The following is a 12,644-nucleotide window of genomic DNA, read 5'->3' on the forward strand; positions in this document are numbered from 1 at the left end:
CTGGTTTGGCCTGGGGTAGGCAGTCATTCTAAATAAGAATTTGTCCTTAAATAACTTGACTAGTTAAATAAAGGTTAAATAAATAAAAAATCCTCTCATTCACTCATCTCTCTCAAAAATTGTAAATGTCCAGTAAACATTAACACTCACAGAAGTTTTCAAAGAATAAAGACATTTCAAATGTCACATTATGTCTCTATACAGTGTTTTAATGATGTGCAAATGGTTAAATTACACAAGGGTGACTAAATAAGCATAAATATGGGTTGTATTTACAATGGTGTTTGTTCTTCACTGGTTGCCCTTTTCTCGTGGCAACAGGTCACAAATCTTGCTGCTGTGATGTCACACTGTGGTATTTCACCCAGTAGATATGGGAGTTTATCAAAATCGGGTTTGTTTATGAATTATATTATTATATAAATTGTTTTCGAATTCTTTGTGGATCTGTGTAATCTGAGGGAAATATGTCTCTCTAATATGGTCATACATTGGGCAGGAGGTTAGGAAGTGCAGCTCAGTTTCCATCTCATTTTGTAGGCAGTGAGCACATAGCCTGTCTTCTCTTGAGAGCCATGTCTGCCTACGGCGGCCTTTCTCAATAGCAAGGCTATGCTCGCTGAGTATGTACATAGTCAAATCTTTCCTTAAGTTTGGGCCAGTCACAGTGGTCAGGTATTCTGCCACTGTGTACTCTCTGTGTAGGGCCAAATAGCATTCTAGTTTGCTCTGTTTTTTTGTTAATTCAAGTAATTATTCAAGTAATTATATTTGTGTTTTCTCATGATTTGGTTGGGTCTAATTGTGCTGCTGTCCTGGGGCTCTGTAGGGTGTGTTTGTGTTTGTGAACAGAGCCCCAGGACCAGCTTGCTTAGGGGACTCTTCTCCAGGTTCATCTCTCTGTAGGTGATGGCTTTGCTATGAAAAGGTTTGGGAATCTCTTCCTTTTAGGTGGTTGTAGAATTTAACGGCTCTTTTCTGAATGTTGATCATTAGTGGGTATCGGCCTAATTCTGCTCTGCATGCATTATTTGGTGTTCTATGTTGTACATGGAGGACATTTTTGCAGAATTCTGCGTGCAGAGTCTCAATTTGGTGTTTGTCCCATTTTGTGAATTCTTGGTTGGTGAGCGGACCCCAGACCTCACAAACATAAAGGGAAATGGGTTCTATATATAATATAATATATATAATATAATATATATATATAATATATAATATAATATAAAATATATATATAATATTATATAATATTTTTAGCCAAATCCTAACTGGTATGTTGAATTTGATGTTCCTTTTGATGTTCCTTTTGATGGCGTAGAATGCCCTTTTGCCTTGTCTCTCAGATGGTTCACAGCGTTGTGGAAGTTACCCTTGGTGCTGATGTTTAGGCCGAGGTATGTGTAGTTTTTTGTGTGCTCTAAGGCAACAGTGTCTAGATGGAATTTGCATTTGTTGTCATGGCAACTGGACTTTTTTTTTGTCTTACTGAGATAAACTGTCAGAGACTAAATCTGACAGAATCTCCCTCCCTCCTTTACCTCTCTACCCTTCCTTCCTTCCTTCCCTCCCTCCCACCCCCCTTTACCTCTCTACCCTCCCACCCCCTTTTTCTCTCTACCCTTCCTTCCTTCCCTCCTTCCTTCCTTCCCTCCCACCCCCTTTACCTCTCTACCCTTCCTTCCCTCCCTCCCACCCCCCTTTACCTCTCTACCCTTCCTTCCCTCCCTCCCTCCCACCCCCCTTTACCTCTCTACCCTCCCTCCCTCCCTCCCTCCCTCCCTCCCTCCCTCCTTCCCTCCCTCCCTCCCTCCCTCTGAACAACACGTGGCTCTAGCTAGAAGCCCTGTCCAGGGAACAGGAGATTTATGAATGACTCTACAATGAGCCCCTGGTCCAGCAGTCTAGCTCCATTAGTGTCTGTATTAAAAGATCCATAGTGAATATCAGGACCATGGGGACCGGTCAGGTCCAAACAGGGCTGTAACGATTATACTATCTGCTCTTCATTACAGCCACAATCTGGTCCTGGAATGGTTCTGATTTGGGAAGCTGGATCACATGAGTTCCCTGTCTCTGTGAGAGGGTTTTTCACATGAGCTCCCTGTCTCTGTGAGAGGGTTTTTCACATGAGCTCCCTGTCTCTGTGAGAGGGCTTTTCACATGAGCTCCCTGTCTCTGTGAGAGGGCTTTTCACATGAGCTCCCTGTCTCTGTGAGAGGAGTTTTCACATGAGCTCCCTGTCTCTGTGAGAGGGTTTTTAGCTCACGCTCCACCTCGTCATCTGTTCCTTTCTCTACAGTAAATCACATGTCCTGGGGGGAAGAAAGTGTGTGAAACCCACTCGTGGTGGCGCCCTGGTTCCCACGCTGCAACTGTTACACCCGTTGCCTAGCTACAGCGGGCTGTGGCAAGGCACCGCTCTGTGGCCTGGACTCTGACAAGAGTCTCTCTCGCTCTCTCTCGATCCAATTAGAACTAATGGAGTTCTCTACACCACCACTTCTATAGTGATCTAATTAGAACTAATGGAGTTCTCTACACCACCACTTATATAGTGATCCAATTAGAACTAATGGAGCTCTCTACACCACCACTTATATAGTGATTCAATTAGAACGAATGGAGTTCTCTACACCACCACTTATATAGTGATCCAATTAGAACTAATGGAGCTCTCTACACCACCACTTATATAGTGATTCAATTAGAACTAATGGAGTTCTCTACACCACCACTTATATAGTGATTCAATTAGAACTAATGGAGTTCTCTACACCACCACTTATATAGTGATTCAATTAGAACTAATGGAGTTCTCTACACCACCACTTCTATAGTGACCCAATTAGAACTAATGGAGTTCTCTACACCACCACTTATATAGTGATTCAATTAGAACTAATGGAGCTCTCTACACCACCACTTATATAGTGATTCAATTAGAACTAATGGAGCTCTCTACACCATCAGAGGGAAGGAGGGAGGGAGGGATGGAGGGATATAGTGATGGAGGGATATAGGGGTGGAGGGATATAGGGGTGGAGGGATATAGGGGTGGAGGGATATAGTGATGGAGGAATATAGGGATGGAGGGATATAGGGATGGAGGGATGGAGGGATATAGTGATGGAGGGATGGAGGGATATAGTGATGGAGGGATATAGGGGTGGAGGGATATAGGGGTGGAGGGATATAGTGATGGAGGAATATAGGGATGGAGGGATATAGTGATGGAGGGATATAGGGATGGAGGGATATAGTGATGGAGGGATATAGGGGTGGAGGGATATAGTGATGGAGGAATATAGGGATGGAGGGATATAGGGATGGAGGGATATAGTGATGGAGGGATGGAGGGATATAGTGATGGAGGGATATAGTGATGGAGGGATGGAGGGATATAGTGATGGAGGGATATAGTGATGGAGGGATATAGTGATGGAGGGATGGAGGGATATAGTGATGGAGGGATATAGTGATGGAGGGATGGAGGGATATAGTGATGGAGGGATATAGTGATGGAGGGATGGAGGGATATAGTGATGGAGGGATGGAGGGATATAGTGATGGAGGGATATAGTGATGGAGGGATATAGTGATGGAGGGATATAGGGATATAGTGATGGAGGGATATAGTGATGGAGGGATGGAGGGATATAGTGATGGAGGGATATAGTGATGGAGGGATATAGTGATGGAGGGATGGAGGGATGTAGTGATGGAGGGATATAGTGATGGAGGGATATAGTGATGGAGGGATATAGTGATGGAGGGATATAGTGATGGAGGGATACAGTGATGGAGGGATACAGTGATGGAGGGATATAGTGATGGAGGGATACAGTGATGGAGGGATATAGTGATGGAGGGATGGAGGGATATAGTGATGGAGGGATATAGTGATGGAGGGATATAGTGATGGAGGGATATAGTAATGGAGGGATGGAGAAATAGAGTGATAGAAGGAATGCTAAACAATGACAGCTGATGTTCTCACAACCCCTCTGTGACCCAGTTAAGGACACCGGTCTCCTGGGAGAGAAGGACCGCCAGGCCTGCAGAGACTATACAACCCAGTCCCTCTGGTCAGAGACAGAGACTATACAACCCAGTCCCTCTGGTCAGAGACAGAGACTATACAACCCAGTCCCTCTGGTCAGAGACAGAGACTATACAACCCAGTCCCTCTGGTCAGAGACAGAGACTATACAACCCAGTCCCTCTGGTCAGAGACTATACAACCCAGTCCCTCTGGTCAGAGACAGAGACTATACAACCCAGTCCCTCTGGTCAGAGACAGAGACTATACAACCCAGTTCCTCTGGTCAGAGACAGAGACTATACAACCCAGACCCTCTGGTCAGAGACTATACAACCCAGTCCCTCTGGTCAGAGACAGAGACTATACAACCCAGTTCCTCTGGTCAGAGACTATACAACCCAGTCCCTCTGGTCAGAGACTATACAACCCAGCCCCTCTGGTCAGAGACTATACAACCCAGTCCCTCTGGTCAGAGACAGAGACTATACAACCCAGTCCCTCTGGTCAGAGACTATACAACCCAGTTCCTCTGGTCAGAGACTATACAACCCAGTTCCTCTGGTCAGAGACAGAGACTATACAACCCAGTCCCTCTGGTCAGAGACTATACAACCCAGTCCCTCTGGTCAGAGACAGAGACTATACAACCCAGTTCCTCTGGTCAGAGACTATACAACCCAGTCCCTCTGGTCAGAGACAGAGACTATACAACCCAGTCCCTCTGGTCAGAGACAGAGACTATACAACCCAGTCCCTCTGGTCAGAGACAGAGACTATACAACCCAGTTCCTCTAGTCAGAGACAGAGACTATACAACCCAGTCCCTCTGGTCAGAGACTATACAACCCAGGTCCTCTGGTCAGAGACAAGAGACTATACAACCCAGTCCCTCTGGTCAGAGACTATACAACCCAGTCCCTCTGGTCAGAGACAGAGACTATACAACCCAGTTCCTCTGGTCAGAGACTATACAACCCAGGTCCTCTGGTCAGAGACAAGAGACTATACAACCCAGTCCCTCTGGTCAGAGACAGAGACTATACAACCCAGTCCCTCTGGTCAGAGACAGAGACTATAAAACCCAGTTCCTCTGGCCAGAGACTATACAACCCAGTCCCTCTGGTCAGAGACAGAGACTATACAACCCAGTCCCTCTGGTCAGAGACTATACAACCCAGTCCCTCTGGTCAGAGACAGAGACTATACAACCCAGTCCCTCTGGTCAGAGACAGAGACTATACAACCCAGTTCCTCTGGTCAGAGACAGAGACTATACAACCCAGTCCCTCTGGTCAGAGACTATACAACCCAGTCCCTCTGGTCAGAGACTATACAACCCAGTTCCTCTGGTCAGAGACAGAGACTATACAACCCAGTCCCTCTGGTCAGAGACAGAGACTATACAACCCAGTCCCTCTGGTCAGAGACAGAGACTATACAACCCAGTCCCTCTGGTCAGAGACAGAGACTATACAACCCAGTTCCTCTGGTCAGAGACTATACAACCCAGTCCCTCTGGTCAGAGACAGAGACTATACAACCCAGTCCCTCTGGTCAGAGACAGAGACTATACAACCCAGTTCCTCTGGTCAGAGACTATACAACCCAGTCCCTCTGGTCAGAGACTATACAACCCAGTCCCTCTGGTCAGAGACTATACAACCCAGTCCCTCTGGTCAGAGACAGAGACTATACAACCCAGTTCCTCTGGTCAGAGACAGAGACTATACAACCCACTTCCTCTGGTCAGAGACAGAGACTATACAACCCAGTCCCTCTGGTCAGAGACAGAGACTATACAACCCAGTTCCTCTAGTCAGAGACAGAGACTATACAACCCAGTCCCTCTGGTCAGAGACAGAGACTATACAACCCAGTCCCTCTGGTCAGAGACTATACAACCCAGTCCCTCTGGTCAGAGACTATACAACCCAGTCCCTCTGGTCAGAGACTATACAACCCAGTCCCTCTGGTCAGAGACTATACAACCCAGTCCCTCTGGTCAGAGACTATACAACCCAGTCCCTCTGGTCAGAGACAGAGACTATACAACCCAGTTCCTCTGGTCAGAGACAGAGACTATACAACCCAGTTCCTCTGGTCAGAGACAGAGACTATACAACCCAGTCCCTCTGGTCAGAGACAGAGACTATACAACCCAGTCCCTCTGGTCAGAGACTATACAACCCAGTTCCTCTGGTCAGAGACTATACAACCCAGTCCCTCTGGTCAGAGACAGAGACTATACAACCCAGTTCCTCTGGTCAGAGACTATACAACCCAGTTCCTCTGGTCAGAGACAGAGACTATACAACCCAGGTCCTCTGGTCAGAGACAGAGACTATACAACCCAGTCCCTCTGGTCAGAGACTATACAACCCAGTTCCTCTGGTCAGAGACAGAGACTATACAACCCAGTCCCTCTGGTCAGAGACAGAGACTATACAACCCAGTCCCTCTGGTCAGAGACTATACAACCCAGTCCCTCTGGTCAGAGACAGAGACTATACAACCCAGTTCCTCTGGTCAGAGACAGAGACTATACAACCCAGTCCCTCTGGTCAGAGACAGAGACTATACAACCCAGTCCCTCTGGTCAGAGACAGAGACTATACAACCCAGTTCCTCTGTGTTCCAGTAGTGTAAATGAGTTGAATCTACAGTGTTAGTACTTGGTGGGCAGAGACATGCGCCCCTCGTTGGGTCCCCAGGACCAGGATGGAGAAACGCTGTGTTCCAGTAGTGTTTCTCAACCCCCGGTCTATGAACAGTCACCAGTCCCGGGGTAATATATGGAACTTAACCAAGCACTGTACTGAACACTACAGCCTCAAGAAACCAGTAGGAGGAACTGGGTTCTATTTCGGGAACCTACGGCCCTGTGCAACCCAAAGGGGGGGGGGTTGAAGACAGATGGAGAGAGAGGGAGACTCACCAGAGCAGACTTGCCCACGCCTCCAGAGCCCAGGACGACTAACTTGTATTCACGCATCGTTCACTGTGTCTGGTGTCACCCTGTAGAGAGAGACAGAGGAGACCAGGGTCAGTTAACCAGCTCCACATCTGGTACTAACATGGTAATAACATGGTAATAACATGGTAATAACATGGTAATAACATGGTAATAACATGGTAATAACATGGTAATAACATGGTAATAACATGAGAATAACATGAGAATAACATGTCACCCTGTAGAGAGAGACAGAGGAGACCAGGGTCAGTTAACCAGCTCCACATCTGGTAATAACATGTAATAACATGAGAATAACGTGGTAATAACATGTAATAACATGCAATAACATGAGAATAACATGGTAATAACATGGTAATAACATGAGAATAACATGTTAATAACATGTCACCCTGTAGAGAGAGACAGAGGAATCCAGGGTCAGTTAGCCAGCTCCACATCTTGTAATAACATGGTAAACTAACATGATAATAACATGATAATAACATGTAATAACATGGTAAACTACCATGATAATAACATGATAATAACATGTAATAACATGTATTAACATGGTAAACTAACATGAGAATAACATGATAATAACATGAGAATAACATGGTAATAACATGAGAATAACATGAGAATAACATGAGAATAACATGAGAATAACATGAGAATAACATGAGAATAACATGAGAATAACATGAGAATAACATGTAATAACATGTATTAACATGGTAAACTAACATGAGAATAACATGGTAATAACATGAGAATAACATGAGAATAACATGAGAATAACATGAGAATAACATGATAATAACATGTAATAACATGATAATAACGTGGTAAACTAACATGTAATAACTTAAGAATTGTTCAATGGCCTGTCATATATAAACTGACTTATTGGACTGCAGAGAGCTGTATTTCAGTTATAGAGAGAAGGACTGTTGAGTTGTAGATCTGTAAAATATTAAGCTTTAGTTCCAGTCACTATAGACATGAGTTACAGTCACTATAGGACATGAGTTCCACTCACTATAGACATGAGTTCCAGTCACTATAGACATGAGTTCCAGTCACTATAGATGTATAGCATTAGTTCCAGTCACTATAGACATGAGTTCCAGTCACTATAGACATGAGTTCCAGTCACTATAGACATGAGTTCCACTCACTATAGACATGAGTTCCAGTCACTATAGACATGAGTTCCAGTCACTATAGACATGAGTTCCAGTCACTATAGACATGAGTTCCAGTCACTATAGACATGAGTTCCAGTCACTATAGACATGAGTTCCAGTCACTATAGACATTAGTTCCACTCACTATAGACATGAGTTCCACTCACTATAGACATGAGTTCCAGTCACTATAGATTTGAGTTCCACTCACTATAGACATGAGTTCCAGTCACTATAGACATTAGTTCCACTCACTATAGACATTAGTTCCACTCACTATAGACATGAGTTCCAGTCACTATAGACATGAGTTCCAGTCACTATAGACATGAGTTCCAGTCACTATAGACATGAGTTCCAGTCACTATAGACATGAGTTCCAGTCACTATAGACATGAGTTCCAGTCACTATAGACATGAGTTCCAGTCACTATAGACATGAGTTCCAGTCACTATAGACATGAGTTCCAGTCACTATAGACATGAGTTCCAGTCACTATAGACATGAGTTCCAGTCACTATAGACATTAGTTCCAGTCACTATAGACATTAGTTCCAGTCACTATAGACATTAGTTCCAGTCACTATAGACATGAGTTCCAGTCACTATAGACATGAGTTCCACTCACTATAGACATGAGTTCCAGTCACTATAGACATTAGTTCCAGTCACTATAGACATGAGTTCCAGTCACTATAGACATGAGTTCCAGTCACTATAGACATTAGTTCCACTCACTATAGACATTAGTTCCAGTCACTATAGACATGAGTTCCAGTCACTATAGACATGAGTTCCAGTCACTATAGACATTAGTTCCAGTCACTATAGACATTAGTTCCAGTCACTATAGACATGAGTTCCAGTCACTATAGACATGAGTTCCAGTCACTATAGACATTAGTTCCAGTCACTATAGATGTATAGCATTAGTTCCAGTCACTATAGACATGAGTTCCAGTCACTATAGACATGAGTTCCAGTCACTATAGACATGAGTTCCAGTCACTATAGACATGAGTTACAGTCACTATAGACATGAGTTCCACTCACTATAGACATGAGTTCCAGTCACTATAGACATGAGTTCCAGTCACTATAGACATGAGTTCCAGTCACTATAGACATGAGTTCCAGTCACTATAGACATGAGTTCCAGTCACTATAGACATTAGTTCCAGTCACTATAGACATTAGTTCCAGTCACTATAGACATGAGTTCCAGTCACTATAGACATGAGTTCCAGTCACTATAGACATTAGTTCCAGTCACTATAGATGTATAGCATTAGTTCCAGTCACTATAGACATGAGTTCCAGTCACTATAGACATGAGTTCCAGTCACTATAGACATGAGTTCCAGTCACTATAGACATGAGTTACAGTCACTATAGACATGAGTTCCACTCACTATAGACATGAGTTCCAGTCACTATAGACATGAGTTCCAGTCACTATAGACATGAGTTCCAGTCACTATAGACATGAGTTCCAGTCACTATAGACATGAGTTCCAGTCACTATAGACATGAGTTCCAGTCACTATAGACATAAGTTCCACTCACTATAGACATGAGTTCCACTCACTATAGACATGAGTTCCAGTCACTATAGACATGAGTTCCAGTCACTATAGACATTAGTTCCAGTCACTATAGACATGAGTTCCAGTCACTATAGACATGAGTTCCAGTCACTATAGACATGAGTTCCAGTCACTATAGACATTAGTTCCAGTCACTATAGACATGAGTTCCAGTCACTATAGACATGAGTTCCAGTCACTATAGACATGAGTTCCAGTCACTATAGACATTAGTTCCAGTCACTATAGACATTAGTTCCAGTCACTATAGACATTAGTTCCAGTCACTATAGACATGAGTTCCAGTCACTATAGACATTAGTTCCAGTCACTATAGATGTATAGACATTAGTTCCAGTCACTATAGACATTAGTTCCAGTCACTATAGACATTAGTTCCAGTCACTATAGATGTATAGCATTAGTTCCAGTCACTATAGACATTAGTTCCAGTCACTATAGACATTAGTTCCAGTCACTATAGACATTAGTTCCAGTCACTATAGATGTGTCACTTCGCCTCTCTCCTTCGCCTCTCTCCTTCGCCTCTCTCCTTCGCCTCTCTCCTTCGCCTCTCTCCTTCGCCTCTCTCCTTCGCCTCTCTCCTTCGCCTCTCTCCTTCGCCTCTCTCCTTCACCTCTCTCCTTCACCTCTCTCCTTCTGCATCATGCAACACTTATGCTAATTCCACCAACATTTACTGAGCGCAGCGCCGAATTGTACAAAGGCATAAATACATGAAATATCCTGTCACCTCTTTGATTTTGACCAGGTCAGACGGACGAGGCCAGACGGATCAAAGACTGATAAGAGGGATGAAAAAGAAGAGGAAGAGAGAGATGGAGGAAGAGAGGAGCCAAGGGGAGTCAGAGGGAGACAGCCACATGGACGATGAGACTGATGGAGGTCTCTCTCTCTCTCTCTCTCTCTCTCTCTAAAGGGGAACGCGGACCCACTTCAATGCACTTACCCAAATCTAATGCCATTCAAGACAAATACCCCCCTCAGCACTCTCTGATGCTAAGAGCTACACAACTAAACTTCTGCTGTCATCTAATGCCTAAGATTTAATTTATATTGGCAGAGGATAGAGAGGGAGAGTGACAGAGACAGCGAGGGAGAGAGAGAAAGGCAGAGAGAGAGAGAGACAGAGGGAAAGAGAGAGAGAGAGAGGCACACCGTTACAACTCTGTATAGAGACATAACATGACATTTTAAATGTTTCTATTCACTTGCTTTGACAATGTAAACATATTTTTCCCATGCCAATAAAGCCCTTAAATTGAATTGATAGACAGAGACAGAGAGACAGACACAGAAAGACAGAGAGGTGGCACCTCCATTAAAAATAGACCAACAGGATTCAAAACCCCAAATCTTTATTGAAAGTGACAAACACATCGTGGTTTGAAGTGAGTCACCAGCGTGCTCCTCTGTGTCTGTCTCTCAGAACCTGGGTCATATAGCAGCTCTATGCTGTCTGACTATTGCCTCCAGGACTTCTGCTGTCCCTCTGAGTCTGCATGCCAAAATGCCACCCTATTCCCTGCATGAAGCACTACTTTTCACCAGGGCATAGGGCTCTGGTCAAATGTAGAGCACTATATAAGCCAGCAGTATACCACCTTGCATCCCAATGCTAGTTTGCCTCTAAACCTAAGCAGAGTTGGTCCTGGTCGGTCCCTGGTCGGTCGAGACCAGATGCTGCCGGAAGTGGTGTTGGAGGGACAGTAGGGGGCACTCTTTTCTCTAGTCTAAAAAATACATATCCCAGGGCAGTGATTGGGGACATTGCCCTGTGTAGGGTGCTGTCTTTCAGATGGGATGTTAAACGAGTGGCCTGACTCTCTGTGGTCAGAGTGGCTACATTCCCAATCTGACCTTCATACTGTACCATCATGGCCACCTAATCATCCCCAGCTTCTAATTTGACTCCTTCATCCTCCCCCCTGTCACTATTCCCCAGGTCGTTGGTGTAAATGAGTGTGTTGGTTAAATATGGTGTCGCGTCAGACACCACGGACTCTCTGGTGACACACACACACACACACACACACACACACACACACACACACACACACACACACACACACACACACACACACACACGGAGAGACAGACACACACACACACACACACACACACACACACACAGAGAGAGACACACACACACACACACACACACACACACACACACACACACACACACACACACACACACACACACAGAGACAGACACACAGAAAGACAGACACGCATGAATAGAAAGATTGAGAGACACACATAGATAGAAAGTAAGAGAGACATAGAAAGAGACAGAGATAGAGAGAAACAGGGATATAAAGAACAGAGTGAGAAAGACCCATCATGATTCTACATTATTAGATCATGGTATCAATCATGTCATTGTATCATCTCATTCATTAATATGAGATGCATTGTCACCCTGGTGTTCTCACTACCTGTATTGGGGTTATTTTTTGGAATCCTCTCGTCCGCTCCCATAGAGGAGGAGGACATGTTGATGTCACTTCCTTGACAACATATCCAGGAAGTCATGTCCCTCTGTTTCTGGGCAACAGGTAATGACAGTGACAGTAGAAGACAGGACACCACCAAATGGAACCCTACTCCCTATATAGTGCACTATTTTTGACCATGGTCCATAGTAGTTTACTATGCTGTATGATGTGCTGAGTGCTGTTGTGCTCTGACATCATCGAGGACCTGAAATGGTCTCGCCACACGGACACGGTGTTGAAGAAGGCCTATACAACCTCAGGCGGGCTTGGCCCTAACACCCTCACAAACCGCCTGGTACGGCAACTTCTCCGCCCTCAACCACATGGTTCTCCACAGGGTGGTG

General features: G+C 44.6%; 1 pseudogene; it reads right to left on the reverse strand.

Annotated features, from left to right (window-relative positions):
• LOC135531925 (ras-related protein Rap-1b-like) overlaps positions 1-7,060 on the reverse strand; it is a 49,560-nt pseudogene extending 42,500 nt beyond the window's left edge.
• Positions 7,061-12,644: the final 5,584 nt, after the last annotated feature.

Source organism: Oncorhynchus masou, unplaced genomic scaffold (genome assembly GCF_036934945.1).
Source record: "Oncorhynchus masou masou isolate Uvic2021 unplaced genomic scaffold, UVic_Omas_1.1 unplaced_scaffold_1669, whole genome shotgun sequence".
Lineage (NCBI taxonomy): Eukaryota > Metazoa > Chordata > Actinopteri > Salmoniformes > Salmonidae > Oncorhynchus > Oncorhynchus masou.